Source organism: Symphalangus syndactylus, chromosome 8, assembly GCF_028878055.3.
Source record: "Symphalangus syndactylus isolate Jambi chromosome 8, NHGRI_mSymSyn1-v2.1_pri, whole genome shotgun sequence".
NCBI classification, from domain to species: Eukaryota; Metazoa; Chordata; class Mammalia; order Primates; family Hylobatidae; genus Symphalangus; species Symphalangus syndactylus.
The window spans coordinates 56,047,399-56,064,477 of record NC_072430.2 but is presented as its reverse complement, the minus strand read 5'-3'; the positions used below and the strand labels follow the sequence as shown (position 1 = coordinate 56,064,477).

General features: G+C 39.5%; 1 long non-coding RNA gene across 1 annotated transcript in view; it reads right to left on the bottom strand.

The window, feature by feature from the left end:
* Positions 1 to 16,503, bottom strand: part of LOC134737324 (uncharacterized) — a 28,694-nt gene extending 12,191 nt beyond the window's left edge. The window contains exon 1 of the long non-coding RNA XR_010122107.1: positions 16,259 to 16,503. This is a non-coding gene — a long non-coding RNA (uncharacterized lncRNA). The remainder of the gene's footprint in view (positions 1 to 16,258) is intronic.
* Positions 16,504 to 17,079: the final 576 nt, after the last annotated feature.

Genomic DNA, 17,079 nt, shown 5'->3' with positions numbered 1-17,079 from the left:
TGATGTGATGCGAATGGCACTTTACCTCTGTGATCTTCCTTCTCCAAACCCATAGCATCAGTCTAACCATTAGATAAACATCAGACAAACCCACATTGAGGAATAGTGTACACAATATTGGACCAGAACTCCTCAAAACTGTCAAGGTCCTTAAAAATAAGGGAAGTCTGGAGAAACTGTCATAGACAAGAAGAGGCTAAGGAGATTTCATGGCTAAATGGTATGTAATATCCTGGATTAGATCTTGGAAAACAAAACGGATACTAAGGAAGAAATAATGACATTGAATAAAATATAGGGTCTGGTTAAAAGCCATGTTGGTTCCTTTGTGCAACAGACGAACTACAGTAATGTAAGATATTAACAGCAGGGCAAACTGGGTTCAATGCATGTAGGAATGCTCTGTACTCTGTAAACCCAAAACTATTATAAAAATAAGAGTAAAGAATCAGAACTAAAAGGAAAAAGACAAATATAGGAGATTTCAATATTTATCTCTCAATAAATTGACAGAAGTAGACAAAAATTAGTAAAAATTAGAAGTCTTGCACAACACTGTTCATCAATCTACCTAATTGACATTTAGAGAACACTCTATCCAACAAGAGCAAAATACATACTCTTTTCAAGAGAATATGAAATATCTACAAAGATAGACCATATCCTAGGCTGTAAAACATGTCTCAGTAAGTTTTAAAATATTTAAATCATATACTGTGTATTATTCTCTGACCACAAAAATTAAGCTCTAAACAAAAAGATATTGGAAAATTCCCAAATATTTGGAAATTTAAAAGCTTACTTCTGGCCAGGGGGAGTGGATCATGCCTGTAATACTAGCACTTTGTGAGGCTGAGGTGGGAGGATTGCTTGAGTCCAGGAGTTTGAGACAACTTGGGCAAGATAGCAAAAACTCATCTCTACAAAAAATAAATAAATAAATTTCTTAATTATCCAGGTGTGGTGGTACATGCCTGTGGTCTCAGCTACTCAGCAGGCTGAGGTGGGGGGATCACTTGAGCCCATCAGGTGGAGGCTATAGTGAGCTATGATCACACCACTGCCATCTAGCTTGGTTGACAGACTGGGACCCTGTCTCAAAAACAAACAAACAAACAAACAAGAAACAAAACAAAACAAAATCAAAACTCCCCTCACTTCTAAATATTTCATGGATCCCAGAAGAAATTGTAAGGAAAATTAGGAAGTAGTTTTAAATGAATGGTAATGAAAACACAATGTATCAAAACTTGTGAAATCAACCAGTACAATGATTCAAGAGAAATTTGTAATATTTAATGCTTAAATTAGAAAAGAAGGAAGATTTCACATCAATGACCTCAGTTTCCTCCCTATGAAACTAGAAAAAGAAAAGCAAACTAACCCCTAAAAAATAAAAACAAAAGAAATAATAAAAATGAGAGCATAAATAAATGAAACAAAATGGAAGAAAAAGAGAGAAATTAAAAGCTTTGACAGAATTAATAAAATGGATCTACCTCTAGTGAGACTGATTTTAAAAAATAGAAGACCAAAATCACCAATATCTGGCATGAATGAGAAGACAGCACTACAGATCCAACAGACATTAAAAGAAATACAAGAGGGCTGGGTGTGGTGGCTCACACCTGTAATCCCAGCATTTTGGGAGGCTGAGGTGGGTGGATTGCCTGAGACCGGGAGTTGGAGACCAACCTCGCCAACATGGCAAAACCCCATCTCTACTAAAAATACAAAAAATTATCTGGGGATGGTGGTGCATGCCTGTGATCCCAGCTACTCAGGAGGATGAGACATGAGAATCGCTTGAACTGGGAGGCAGAGGTTGCGCTGAGTTGAGATCATGACATTGTAGCTGCACTCCAGCCAGTGTGACAGAGCAAGACCCTGTCTCAAAAAAAAAAAAAAAAAAAAAGAAATATAAGGGGAAATACCCCAACAAAAAGAAAAGAATAGGCAAATGATTTGAACAAACACTTTACCAAAGGTGAGATATGGGTGGTTAAAAACAGAACAGAACAAAACAGAAACAGACCAAAAAACAAAAATTACTTACTATCATTCATCATTAGGAAAAAACAAATTAAAACCCCAATCAGATATTATTACACCCTGTTTAAATGGCTTAAAGAGTTCTTTACATATTCTGGCTACAATCTTTTATAATATATATGTTTCACAAGTATTTTCTCCAACTCTGTGGCTTGCCTTTTCATTTTCTTAACAGTGATTTTTGAAGAGCCAAAGTTTATAATTTTAAAGAAGTCTAGTTAATTAATTTTTATCTTTCAAAGTTTGTGCTTTTTGTATCCTGTATAATAAAGTCTTTGTGTTAACCCAGTTCAATTTTTAAAAACATATTTTCTTCTAGAAGCTTTATACTTTAGCTCTTACAGTTAGTTCTATTATCCCTTTATGTAAACAAATTGTGTATAAGGTGTGAGATCAGAGTAAAGAATCGTTTTATTTTCTTATGGACATCCAGTGGCTTTTTGAAAAGACTTTCCCTATGGAATTACATTGGCACCTTCACTGAAAATCAATTGACAATATATATGTGGATCTATTTCTAGGCCCCTATTCTGTTCCATGGATCTATCTGTCTATCCAACACCACATTGCCCTAATTATGTAGCTTTGTGGTAAATCTTAAAATCAGGCAGTGTAATTCCTCCAACTTTTATCTTTTTCAAAATAATTTTGAGAATTTTAGTTATTTTGCATTTTAATAAAAATGTTTAAATAACTATTGATTTCTACAAAAAATCTGTTAGAATATTGATTTGGATTGTGTTGAGTCTATAGATTAATTTGGGAAGAACTGAGATTTTAACATTATTGAGTTTTCTGACCCATAAATATGGAATATCTCTCTATTAATCTGTCTTTCTTTAATTTCATTCCATGAAGTTTTATGTTTTAGTATCCAGGTGTTGCACACATTTTGTTTAATTTATACCTAGGTATTTTCATGTTTTTAGATGCCATTGTAAGTGTTACGTTTTATTTTATTTTATTTTTCTTTTGAGACGGAATCTCGCTCTGTTGCCCAGGCTGGAGTGCAGTGGCGCAATCTTGGCTCACTACAACCTCCACCTCCTGAGTTCACGCCATTCTCCTGCCTCAGCCTCCCGAGTAGCTGGGACTACAGGGGCCCGCCACCACGCTCAGCTAATTTTTTGTATTTTTAGTAGAGACGGGGTTTCACCGTGTTAGCCAGGATGGTCTCGATCTCATGACCTCGTGATCCGCTCGCCTCGGCCTCCCAAAGTGCTGGGATTACAGGCGTAAGCCACCACGCCCAGCCCAAATGTTATATTTTAAATTCTCAAGTCCTAATTCTTTGTGACTGTGATGTTTAATACTGAGTGGCAACCTGTTTGGATTGAAGGATGCAAAGTATTGTTCCTGGGTGTATCTGTGAGGGTGTTGCCGAAGGAGATTAATATTTGAGTCACTGGACTGGGAAAGGCAGATCCACCCTTAATCTGGGTGGTAACAATCTAATCAGCTAATCTAATCAGCTGCCAATGTGGCCAGAATAAAAGCAGACAGAAGAACGTGAAAACATCAGACTGGCTTAGCCTCCCAGACTACGCCTTTCTCCTATGCCAGATGCTTCCTGCCCTTGAACATTGGACTCCAAGTTCTTCAGCTTTGGGACTTGGACTGGCTTCCTTGCTCCTCAGCTTGCAGGTGGCCTATTGTGGGACCTTGTGATGGTGTAAGTCAATACTCCTTAATAAACTCCCCTTTATGTATACATCTATCCTATTAGTTCTGTCCTTCTAGAGAACGCTAATATAGTGACCAAAAAAAGATACAATTGATCTTTGTTTAATAAACTTGCATACTTCAACTTTTCTAATCTTACTTATTCATTCTTGTAACCTTTTTGAGAATTCTTTAGGATTTTCCATGTAGATAATTATGTTGCCTACAAATGAAGAAAGTTTTACTTCCTCTCGTCCACTCGCCATGCTTCCTCTACCCCCTGCCTCCACCCTACCCCACCTCTGCCCCATTTCCAATATCTCCAGTACAGTGCTGAATATAAGTAGTAAGAGCAGTAAGATAGGACATAATCCTAGAGGAAAGCATTCAGTCTTTTACAACTAACTATAATGTTACCTGTAGGTCTTCCATGCCTGACTTTTGATCAGAATGAAGAAATTTCCATCTATTCCTAGTTTGCTGAGCTTTTATCATGAATGGATACTGAATGTTGTCAAATGCTTTATGTGCATCTATTGAGATAATTAGTCAATTTTACTTTTTCAGTCTGTTAATATGGTGAATTACACTAATCGCTTTTAGTATTAAACCAACCTTACATTCTGAGACAGATACCAACCACTTGGTCATGATGTATTACCTTTTTATGTATTACTGGATTTGATTTGTTCAAATCTTTTAAATTTGGGTGTGGGGGCTATGTCACGAAGGAAATTTATTTTTAGTTTTCTTTTTCTGTAATGTCTTTGGTTTTGGTATCAGGGTAAAGCTGGACTCATAAAATGAATTGGGAAGTATTCCCAGTTGAATTGGTAATAGTTATACCTTAATGTTAAGTTCACCACTGAAGCCATCAGATCCTTCTTTGTGAGGAGGATAAGTACAAATCTAATTTCCTTAACTGATAATGGATTACTATCTATTTCTTTTTTAATGAGTTTCAAATAATAGTTTCAAATAATTTTTAATGAGTTTCAAATAATAGTTTCAAATAATTTTATAATGAGTTTCAAATAATAAATGAGAAACAAATGGGCAAAAGATTTGAACTGCCAGTTCACCAAAGAAGATATCCAAATGCTAAGTAAGGACATGAAAAATGCTCATTCATCATTAGGGAAACACAACTTAAAAACACAATGAGGTACCATTACGTGCATTACAATGGCTAAAATTAAAAATATTTATAATACTATGCATTGGTGAGGACATGGAGCACCTGGAATTCTCTTAATTACTAATGGGAAATGTGAAATGGTACAGTCCTTTGAAAAACAGTTTAAAAGCTTTTTATAAAATTTAATATGCACTTACCATATGACCCAGTAATTCAATTCTAAGATATTTACATTAGAGAAATAAAAACACGTGTTCACCCAAAGATATGTACATAAATGTTCATAGCAATTTCATCTCCAGTAGCTAAAAGCTGAAAATAATTCAAATAACAAATTTGTTTATTCATGTATACACAAATTATAGTATTTCCTTATAACGGAATACTTCTCAATAACAAAAAGAAGTAAACTACTGATACATGTAATAACATGGTGAATCTCAAAGGCATTATGTTAAATGAAAAAGAAGCCAGATATGGAACACTGCATGCTGTATGTTTCAATTTTTATGAAATTCTAGGGAAAACAAAGCTATAGTAACAGAAACCAGATTAGTCTTTGCCTGAGGCTGGAGATGATGAAATGAGATTAGTTGCACAGAATCATATGAATACCTTTTTTTTTTTTTTTTTTTTTTTTTTTTTTTTTTCAAATATACTAAAACCTTTATTAATGAAGAGAATGTGTTACAGAAATAGTTCATTTCCAGAGGAAGAAATAATATATAATGCATAAGAACATATCTACAAGTAAGGAAAAGTAAAGGAAAATATCACTATAATTAGCATTGAGTCCTTTAGAAATGTTCTATATCTTGATTGTGGTGGTGATTATACAACTGTATACACTCATCAAACTATACATTTAAAAATGGGTGGATTTTATTGTATACAAATTATAACTCAATAAAATTATAAATTTTTATAACTGATGAAAAAAAAAACAGGTACGGGACTTCACCCCAGAGTGGTAAGGCCCTACAAAGCCACATGACATGACACTCTGTGGATGCAGGGAAATGTGAAGAATTTGAGCCATTAAGATTAATGAAATCAATCTTCTATAAAGGGTTTGATTATAACAGAACCTATCAATTGTTGGAGCTAAAAAGAATTCCTTCAATAAATAATTTGTTACTTCATACCCACATTTATGTTGCCTTTTGTTCCCAACTTTTGGCTGGTACTTTGATGTCATTTCATATTACCTCTTGAACTTAAGTCTAATGTTTTTGTGCTTGGATCCCTTTTAGTGACTAAGAGACTAAGAATTTAAAAGTTTTGGTCATCTGGCCAATCTTAGGTGATCTTTACTTAAACTCCTGGGTATTTGCAATGACAGACTTTTATATATTATTCTTTCTCAGTAGAAAAGCTGAATGACTAAAGACAAAAAAAGTTAATAAGCTATCATGAAAAGCCATTTAGGGATTTTATACACTTTCTCTTTAAACGTAACAAGCCATTCACATGATCACTACAATTTATGGAAAAATAAATTATTGCCATTGCAGACACTGTAGTCAATGAATAAAACCCTTCACCCTATTCCTCTAAGAGTGACATATGCTAGGACTATCTCTTCCTCAAGAGGCCTGATTTCTAGTAATGAGAAAATTGGTTCTGTGCCATAGAATCCTATGAGAAATTGAGATTGGAACCACAACACAGAGAACAGAAACTTTTATACTTTTAAAGTTTCTTCTCCAGTTTGGTATGAACAAAGCTTTGTATGCAAATCAAGAATACAATAAAAAATATTCTCCCACCGGGAGCGGTGGTTCACGCCTGTAATCCCAGCACTTTGGGAGGCTGAGGCGGGCGGATCATCTGAGGTTGGGAGTTTGAGACTAGCCTGACCAACATGGAGAAACCCCGTCTCTACTAAAAATACAAAATTAGGCAGGTGTGGTGGCTCATGCCTGTAATCTCAGCTACTCAGGAGGCTGAGGCAGGAGAATCACTTGAACTTGGGAGGCAGAGGTTGCGGTGAGCTGAGATTGTGCTATTGCACTTTAGCCTGGGCAACAAGAGTGAAACTCCATCTCAAAAAAAAAAAAAAATATATATATATATATACATATACATATATATATGTGTATATATATTCCCCCAAGAGCACAACTTTGTGACCTTCTGCAAATGACAGAGTCAGTCTGGTACGGAGGTGGGGGGTTGTATTTTGCCAAGTTTAGAATTCATTCAGTCTCTTTAGTCTAGGCAAATCCCACCAATAAGAACAGTTTGATGTTCAAATTTGTTTATGCTTTGTAAAATAGAACTTCCTGGTTTTTAATTCCGTAAAGATTTTTTGAAATGAAGTGGCATCTAAATATTGGTTTGATGAGTTAAATGCAAATGAATCAGAAATATATGGATACACCTTCCCTCAAATTTACCCAAAATTTTAATAAGGAAGTGCTAGCCAAACATACTTTGGGTTGTGTTTAAATACCTGGCAAAGCATTTCAAAACATCTGGGGAACCCAGACTGCATTCCAAATGGAAATTTTTTTTTCTGTTTGGGTGTTTTGTTTAAATTTTACATGGGAAACAAAACACTTGGATTTATCTCCACAAATATGAATCTATTTTCAGCATTTATACCTCACCTGTCACACTGACAGGAAAGTTATCATAATTTTTTTCCCGGAAATGAAATCAATTTTCAGAGGGATGAGAGATTCTGTTGAGCTGAGAGTAGTCCAAATCTACGTTGGGCAAGTCTCCAAGCCTCCTTTTGTCACCTGGTTCTTCTCCGCCACCCCAACCAAGCCCAGTGTCCTCTAGCTGAGTTAGGAACCTCTGCTTGACATCATTGTCAAGCAAACAATGAATCCCATTCTTGAATGTAGCAGATGGATCCCTTCTCAGCTCCACTTATTCTTCTAGACCTCAGGGTTCTCATCTTCAATTTCTGTCCTGTCTCCAGACTTTGCTCCAACTCAGCTCTCTGGCTCTTTCTACTCTGGGCCCCCTCAGTAGGATATCTCCACTCTAATTCAGGCTTTTTAGGACAAACTCTTTCTCTCCCCTCACGCAGCTCCCTATGAAGGGAAGCCTCTCTCTGAGTCTGGACTGTTCTGGTCATGGAAGGGGATGGAGGCCACTGGAGGACCTCAATGAACTCAGTGAAGAACTCAATGAATGTAAGGCCAAGGTCTTAGGAGGAGAAATTCCTACTGATTTGGGATGAATGGCTACAGAAACTTCCAGAGGTAGTTGTCAATGGAAATAGGACAGGTAAAATTTGGTTTGGGGTGCCCTGGTCCAATGACATGTAAGTTACTGGGAAGTATGAGAATCTCTCTGTCTGTCCAGCCAAGGACAGACGGTGAAGGACAGTTACAAGGCAATGATTCAAACAGTCAATTAATTGGGTCTTCAAAATTTTTTTCTACTCTTTTCTACTGGTTCTCTTTGTTTTTGTTTTTTCTTAGACTCCTCTCATGCTTATCTACTGGTTCTCTTTGTAATTTTGATAATTAGGACCTCAAAGGGGGAAAAGTCAAGAAGAGAGATAAAACTCAAACTGATCAGCTGTGCTACCTTTTAGCAGTTAAAAAGTTTGAGTTTATGTCCGAATCACTAGCTAAAGCGGAAGGATTAATGACCAAGTAAACTGTGCATGTTGGAAGGGCTGGTAATTTATGTCTTCTCCTTCCCACCTGACACTTCAATCAGAGGAGGACCACTGAATCAAAGGAATTTTTAAAAGACCAATTCTTTGACATGAGAACAAAGGCCCAATTCTGAGACCAAGCCTGCTGATTAGGGAACTGCTCATTCCCCACTGTGGATTTAGACTGGTGGTTTCCAAACCTGGCTGCACATTAGATTCACCTGGGAAACCTTAAAAAATAACAATGGCTGGGCCAAAACCCAATGCTGGGTGGAGCCCAGGCATCAGCATTTAAAAAAAAAAAACAACTCCCCGGTTGATTCTTAGGTACAATCAGAGTTGAGAATCATTGGTTTAGATTGTATTATTAGGTTGGTGCAATCTGAGAAAATTAATGTTTGTCTTGTGGAGGTGCACTTATTTTAAGAGGTCAACTAGTACAGAAATTGGGAATGGTGCAAAATAAACTTGAACTCGAGGATCCATGTCCACCCTCATCCGTGAAATTACAGACACTCCTTCATGTTCTCACTGTCTCCCAAGCCAAAAGTGTCAATAAACACTCATGTTCACCCTGCTAAAGATTGCAGGGGAGGGATTCATTAAACTGCAGCTTTCGGTAAGCATTCCAGGAGTGAGATCTCATCCCATGAGTACAGGTAGGTGTGGAGTTTTCCCAGAGGAGGTGATGTCGTTTTCTCTCTGGGAATGGTTTCTGGACCCATAAAATACAAATTTAATCAGTTTCAGCCTTTGTCCCTCCTGTTCTATAGTTTCTTTCTGAAAGTATACCAACCCACCAGTAAAGAAATCTGCCTGTGTCTTTGCAGTTTGTGTGATGATATTGTGGTGACTGAGGGGGTAAAGTGGCAAAAAGGAGCGGGTCCTCCTGCCTCCTTCTCTTCTGGAGAAAAGGTGGACAGCCCATCAGGAAGACCACAGCGCTGCAGAGGACCAGATGATAATAGGCTCCCCCAGATAAGCCAGCAGCTGAGGAGGCAGACAGTTCCTAGTCTCTAGAGGATCTCTGGAAAAAGGATTTGTTCAAGAAGAAACAAATTTTCTGACACCATCACGCAGTATGTGCTAAAAAATCTTGTATAAATGACTTCAAAAAAATTCCTGATTCATAGCCTTGGCCAATTTTCATCAAGTAAATACTCCTACCATTGCCAATTTCAGGCTACCGACCTGTAAAATGTGTTACTGAAAGAGGAGTTGGGAAGAAATGTGCAAAATCAACTCTGGCAGGCTGCTAGGAGCAGACTTTAGCACATTCTTGTCCCCATGAGTGAGGGGTGCCGGCCCCTTGCAGAAGGAGGGGACCAGCAAATTCTTAGAGGTTCTGGTGTATTTTCTATAATTTTGTGCACTCTGTGTGTTTTTTCTCCTCTTTTAACACAATCAACCAGCATTCAGCTGTGATTCTTTCAAGTATGACCCCATGAACTCAGGCTAAAATAAGTCATTTATCAGAACCAAAATCTGTACTTGGATCCAAATAGGCAGAAAAGGCCAAGGACTGCACCTTCCATAAAATAAGAAAGACAATATTTTTGAATGTTTTCTCACATTATTCTAGTCACAAACAGTTTGAGATGGTCGATAACAGGTACCATTTACTGAGTGCCCACTATGTACCAAGTCCACGTATTAACTCATTTTATCTTTATAACTCTATTAGGAAGTTACTACTATGAGGACTACTGTACCTTTTAAACAAATAAGAAGGGATTCACCATGTCTATTATAATAATAATAGTAAGAATGTATAGTTTCATTCAAAATATTCACCATGGTAAATATTTTGAATGAAACTATACATCATTCTAGACTATTCAAAAGGCAGTTTGATATGGTTAAAAATAGCTGACATTCATTGAGTGCATAGTATATACCTGGTGTTTTCATGAACTCTCCATTGGATTTTTATAGTTATCTATGAATCAGATTACTATGTTTATTTTACAGTTAAGGAAAGAGAGGACAGAAAGTGACTTCATGACAGTCAGGTGATTTGTTGATGTCAAGGCCAAGAATCCAACCCAGGCAGCCTGGCAGCAAAGCTCACTCTTATATATAGGACTCCACTACTTTTGCAAGCAAGAACATCACTAGGTGATATGTTTTAGCTGTGTCCCCACCCAAATCTCATGTTAAATTGTGATCCTGTGTGTTGCAGGTGGGGCCTGGTAAGAGATGATTAGATCATAGGGCTGGTTTCTAATGGTTTAGCACCATCCCTCTAGTGCTGTCTTGTGATAGAGTTCTCATGAGATCTGGTTGTTTGAAAGTGAGTAGCGCCTTCCCCTTTGCTCTCTGATGGCCATGTGAATATGTAGCTGCTTCCTCTTCACTTTCCCTTCACCTTCTGCCATGATTGTAAGTTTCCTGAGGTCTCCCCAGAAGCAGAAGACTGTACAGCATGCAGAACTGTGAGCCAATTAAACCTCTTTTTTTTTAATTAATTACCCTGTCTCGGGTAGTTGTTTATAGCAGTGTAAGAATGGACTAATACACTAGGCAAATCCCTAACCTTCGATGTGAATGTCTGGCCTCATTTTAAAAGACTGCACTTCTTACTTAAATGTGGCTCCACAATCACCCTTCTCAATACACACACATTCTTCAGGGTATAAATGGTATACTATGGTTGGAATGTGTTATATGTTGGAAACTTGGTTGCCACCATAGCGGAGTTAAGAGGTAGGGCCTTTGGTAGACAATTGGCAATGAATGGATCAATGCCATTTTTGAATGAATGGGTTAGTTATCATGGGAATGGGTTCCTGACAAGGTCAGTCCCCTTCCTCTCTTTGTCTCATAGGCTCGCTTCTGCCTTCTGCTCTTCCACCATGGGATGACTCTTCCCCAGATGCTGATACCATGTTTTTGGATTTTCCAGCCTCCAGAATCATGAGCTGAATAAGCTATTTTCCTTTTTTTTTTGAGACGGAGGAGTCTCTCTCTGTCTCCCAGGCTGGAGTGCAGTGGCACGATCTCAGCTCACTGCAACTCCGCCTCCAAATAGCTGGGACTACAGGCGCCTGCCACCACACCCAGCTAATTTTTTTGTATTTTTAGTAGAGACGGGGTTTCACTGTGTTAGCCAGGATGGTCTTGATCTCCTGACCTTGTGATCCACCCGCCTCAGCCTCCCAAAGTGCTGGGATTACAGGTGTGAGCCATGGCACCCAGTCTAAACTATTTTCTTGACTGAGTCTGTGGAATTATTACACCAACAGAAAATGACTAAAACACAGTGTGTTTTCACTTTGGTGTTAGATACCGTTTAGCATTGTGTTATTGAGGTCTATAACTTAGAGCTGAAATATCCAGATGCCAACATGTCAGGAGATGAATTTGGAATCAAGTGCAATTCTCCTAATTGCTAACCAAATTCAATGTTATCCCCTTAAAAACCATTCCTAAGCCATACACAATTCAGCTGAACTTAAAGGGTTAAAGGACGTCTGTCAGATTTCAGGAGAAATCTGTTGATTTCAACCTTTAGACTCTTTAGTACTAAAACATTTTGGAAGTTTCTACTTCACTGAGTGACATAATTTACACCTTTCATTCTAGAGTTGTCTTTACTGAACCACACAGTGGTGTTCTTATGTAGACAAAGCTACTGGAGTTTAGAAACAGGAAGAGCTAGAAACTCGCGTTTTAAAGCTTACCCAGTGGGGTATTTCCTTAACTTTCCAAATTCTGACATGTGTTAGGTAGTCAGGAAAGAATAATGAAATTCCCCAGGAAAAGCGTTCCATAAATGGCAGCTGTTAAAATGTGGTTTTCTAGGTAGCTACGGGCCTGATTTCCATCCCATTCTTCTTACCTCATGCAGGACTGGTCTTAGGTTGCTTTTGCAGAGACAGACCTAGAGTCCTGCAGAAAAGCCAAGCCTTCCAGAACAGCCCAACGATAGCTCAGAGGCTCTCCAGCACACCGCTGAGTCTCTTTCTGAGAGTGTGTGTCTGTGTCACACAAGAGCTATGCTGGCTTTCAATGGCTGCTCTCACCGGAAATAGTGCCAGCTTCAATTAAGTCCTGTCAGCTCAGTCAGCACCATCTGATGAGGGGAAGGGGAGGAGGTACTTGTACAATGGAAAGCAAACACTAGGAACCACAACAGAGATACAAGGCCTAGCAGGCAGCCTCAAGTAAGAAAGGATAAGATCAATGGAGTTGAAGATGAAAAAGGACAAGGGATTTCTGGAGGGTCCATCAAAAGTAGCTGCACAGTGTAGAGTTGTCAAGGAATTTGATTAGGCCCTGAGGGCCTGCAGGGGTGAAGAGGAGTTTGAGAGGTTCTGGTCCTGGGGCCCAGAGGGGAGTGGCAGATTTAAATTACGGGTTCACAGCTGTAGCCTGTGGTCACCAAACCATGGCTGAGGGAGAGACGTGTGGGAATTAAAAGATCCAGATAGTAACATTCTCATACTTTTATATATTGCCTTACAGTACGGTCAGTTCTGCTATAACATGATACATGCATTCCTAAAACTCACTGTGTTATGCAAAATTGCACAATAAAAACAACAGGGCTTAGAGAAAAGACAGGGTCAGGGGCACAGTACCTAAACACTTTGTTGGTAATACAAAAAAGATAAGAACTTAATAAAAATAGTAGCACAGTTTTGTGCATGTTAAATAATGAGAAAAATGCAAATACTACAATAAATATGGCACTTTATCTTTAAAAAGACCTGACATATGCTGATGGAAGAGGGAGCTGAGAGGGTTGCTGCTTGTGTTAGGATGAAGTGGTAGAAGGAAGATCACCAACATTTTTTATTTTTTGCAGCCTTAAAATCCTGAAATATATGCCATTTGAAGCATGCATTTATAATGGATATCCGTTTCATCAAAATTGAAAATTTGAAAATGTAGCATTTTCTTCTTTAGTTAATTTCTGTATCCTTGCTGGAAATTCCTTTGCAGTTTTCTCATCCACACTTGGGGATTTCACTCAACAGCTGAAGTCTTTGGAAATAGTGGTGATACTTGAAATCACCAAATCAGCCCCTCATAGAACAAAAGGTGCCATTTCTGCAGAATGTGGCAATTTCCATTAAGGTTTTCGCATGTAGATAGTGCTTTTTCTTTGTGAGCGAGGTTGCCCTTATTTTTCACCACTTGGTTTTCAGTTTCAACAATGCTCATCTTTCCATCTCTTCTATGTCTTCATGCCTTTTTTTTTTCTTTTCTTTTTTTTTTTGAGATGGAGTCTTGCTCTGTCGCCAGGCTGGAGTGCAGTGGTGCAATCTCGGCTCACTGCAACCTCCGCCTCCCAGGTTCAAGCGATTCTTCTGCCTCAGCCTCCCCAAGTAGCTAGGACTACAGGCACGTGCCACCATGCCCAGCTAATTTTTGTATTTTTAGTAGAGACAGGGTTTCACCATGTTGGCCAGGATGGTCTCGATCTCTTGACCTCGCCTGTAATCCCAGCACTTTGGGAGTCCAAGGCAGGTGGATCATGCCTTATTCTTATTGATTTCTCAGCACTTGAACTTATTCCATCCACAGACATTTCTTTTATTTCTATGGTCTGTTGCTTGGGAGATAGCATAGGTTCTCTTGATTCTCTCAAAATGCTTTACTTCAATTTCCCCCCTCAATACGCAAAGCTTTTCTTTCCCATGCCCTGCTTGGGATGCTTAGACATGCTGGAGACGTTGAATGAATTCTTGTTAATACACAATACTTTACAAATGTGAAAGAATAGGAAAATATAACCTTGTAGGATGACCCAGTTGGTTGGGATAAGTAGATTAGTTAGAATAACACATCTGCAAGGTAGTAGGGCAGATGCGTGGAATATGTGCATGTGGCATTTTATGAATCCTGACAAGACTCAGTTCAGCTGGGTGCCGTCTTCTATGTTAATCTAGTTTTCTCTTGCAGATAAAATTGCCTGTGAGAAACTTGAATTATGTTCACATCATCCCCAATACTTTAATTCAATCACAGTAAATTCACATTTTAAAAACAAGTGTTATAGCCAACTATATATGTACCTCTGTTCATGTATTTTCTCATTTGATCATGTTAATAATTCTGGGAGGTAGATAGGAAAGTTAATATTCTCATTACACAGACGAAAAAAACTGACTCTGAGGAATGTCCCACAGCTTGGAAATGAGTCTGGAAATACCAGAAGTTAAGATAAGAGTTCTGACCACGTTTAAGTCCCTGTTCCTACTGGTTCCTAAAGCCAGTTCAACTCACTGTCTTCTGCAAGTTGGGTATTGTGAGCCAAGGAATTTTCTTCTTTTGCTTAAAGTAGTTTGAGGTGGGTTTTTGGGTTTCTTTTGTTTTGTTTTGTTTTGTTTTGTTTGAGACAGAGTTTCACTCTTGTCACCCAGGCTGGAGTGCAATGGCACTATCTTGGCTCACTGCAACCTCTACCTCCCGGGTTCAAGTGATTCTCCTGCCTCAGCCTCCCAAGTAGCTGGTATTACAGGCGCCCACAACCACACCCATCTGATTTTTATATTTTTAGTAGAGACAGGGTTTCACCATGTTGGCCAGGCTAGTCTCGAACTCCTGACCTCAGGTGATCCACCCGCCTCGGCCTCCCAAAGTGCTGGAATTACAGGCATGAGCCACCGCGCCTGGCCTCCAGGTGGGATTTTTGAGTAATGCAGAGCCTCAGTGAATATGGGGTTACCTGGGTAATGTTCAAATTCTCTACCAGCTCTGACTTTCTGCCACGTTTTGATTTTTAAACTAACTCTCTTCAGGTAGAAGGCACTGTAAATTTCAAGGTTTGCCTTTGAAACAGGAGGCTCTGCCTGTGCTGTGCTGTGCTGCAGGCACAGGATAAAGGAAAATTGTTCCTTCATCCCCTGGGTGCTGGTGGAGAAAGTCCCCGGTCAGAGAAGCTGGGAACTTTCTTTTGGAGGGGATTGGCTAGGTTTGCACCCATTTAGGCACGGCCTTTTCTAAAGACAGTGACCCTTCACTGTTCCTGTCACTGCCATTGCGATCTGTGTCATCAGCCTTGCTCACCCGCAGAGCAGATGCTCTGGGTGTAGTGGATCCTCCTCTTTCCCCTAGTCCTGTGGTGTCCCGACTGCTCCCAGTCAAACCCAGCCGAGTGACAGGAAGGGATTCCAACATTGGGCTCAAGCATGACTACTCCTGCTGCTGCTATTCAGTGAGCACCCCTCCGTGCCCTAGGCCTCTGAGAAGCACTTCACATATTCATTCATTACTTTCACTGGTATTTGTTGAGAGCCCATCATGTGCCAGGATGATTCTTTTTTGTGTGGTTTATTTCATTTACTTCCTACAACTGGAATGCCCAAACAGACTGGCTCCAAGCCCATGCGCTTACCCCTGTGCCTTTCTGCTTCTCTCATTCAAGGTTGCTAGACACTCAGTCTGCCCCAATCATTTTCCTACTTACCGGAGACCTGAAAAACTTGTCAATGACCTTCCCATGACCTGGATAACAATTTCTAAACTTGTCACTGCCTGTTATGTGTGGGTACAGTTGTAGTTCACTTCCACTTTGATAGCATATGCATGAGTGTCACCTTTGTGTATGTTTTGATGAGCTTTAGGCTCCCTTCCTCCCCCTGCCCCTTCCTGTCTTTCTTCCTTTCTTATTTTCAAATTCATGCACTGGGACCTGCTCTACAAACTTAAGAGAAAAAGTGAAAGAACAAAGAAGGCAGAGCAATCTAAATACTGACAGTGTTGTTTTTTTTTTTTTTAAACTTCATGAATGGAGCCTTTGAACTCACCAGCCATAGCTCCTTCCTAACCTGTACCTTTCATGTCCTGTTTCCAGCTGGCGTGGAAAATCTGAGGTGCCCAGGTCCTGAGCCTGTGCTGAAACCTGGCCGTGGGTTGTGTCTCTCAGTCCTCCATCAGCAGTGGCAGCCACAGTTGCTGGAACGGAGGTGAGCCAGGCACTTCCTGCCAGGCGCTGAAGTCCATTGCAACAGTCACAGAACCAAGCTGGGAAGGGAAACAAGCCTGCATGAGCCTTCGCCCAATGTGCCCAAGGACAGCCACAACAAAAAAGGACGAGGAGAAATTCTTACATCCAATGGGCATGGGGCTGGGGAGGAAGGGGGTGTTTCTGGGTACTGGGACTTTCTGCCTTGACTATAACCCAGGTTCTCAGCACAGGGGATGTGATTCATGGCCAAGAAATTCCCCATGGCCTTGGATGACATTTACGTTGATTACTTCTGAGTCACATTTCTGGGAGAATATTTTTTTTTTCTCACCAAAGGCAAACTGAAGGGAAAATGGCATGGATAGTGGTTTGGAGACAACAGAGGAAATGGGGTCACTTGTGTTGTTAGGAGAGTTAAAGACATGCAAGAATGGAAAGAAAAACAAGGCAAAAAAGAGAGGACATTAAGAGGTGGGAATCATCTCCAAGTGGAATGAGGAGAATTGAGGTCTCAGGATTTGTAGTTTCATAACTCTGGGGATGAAGGGATGGGGGCAGCCCAAATGGACTCCGCCCTTTTGTCTCTTGTAACGACAGAAATTTAGAATGTAAGAGTTGGGGCCATCACTCACGCATTTATTTCACAAGTATTTGTTGAGCACCTTTGGTGTTCCAGATTCTAGGCAC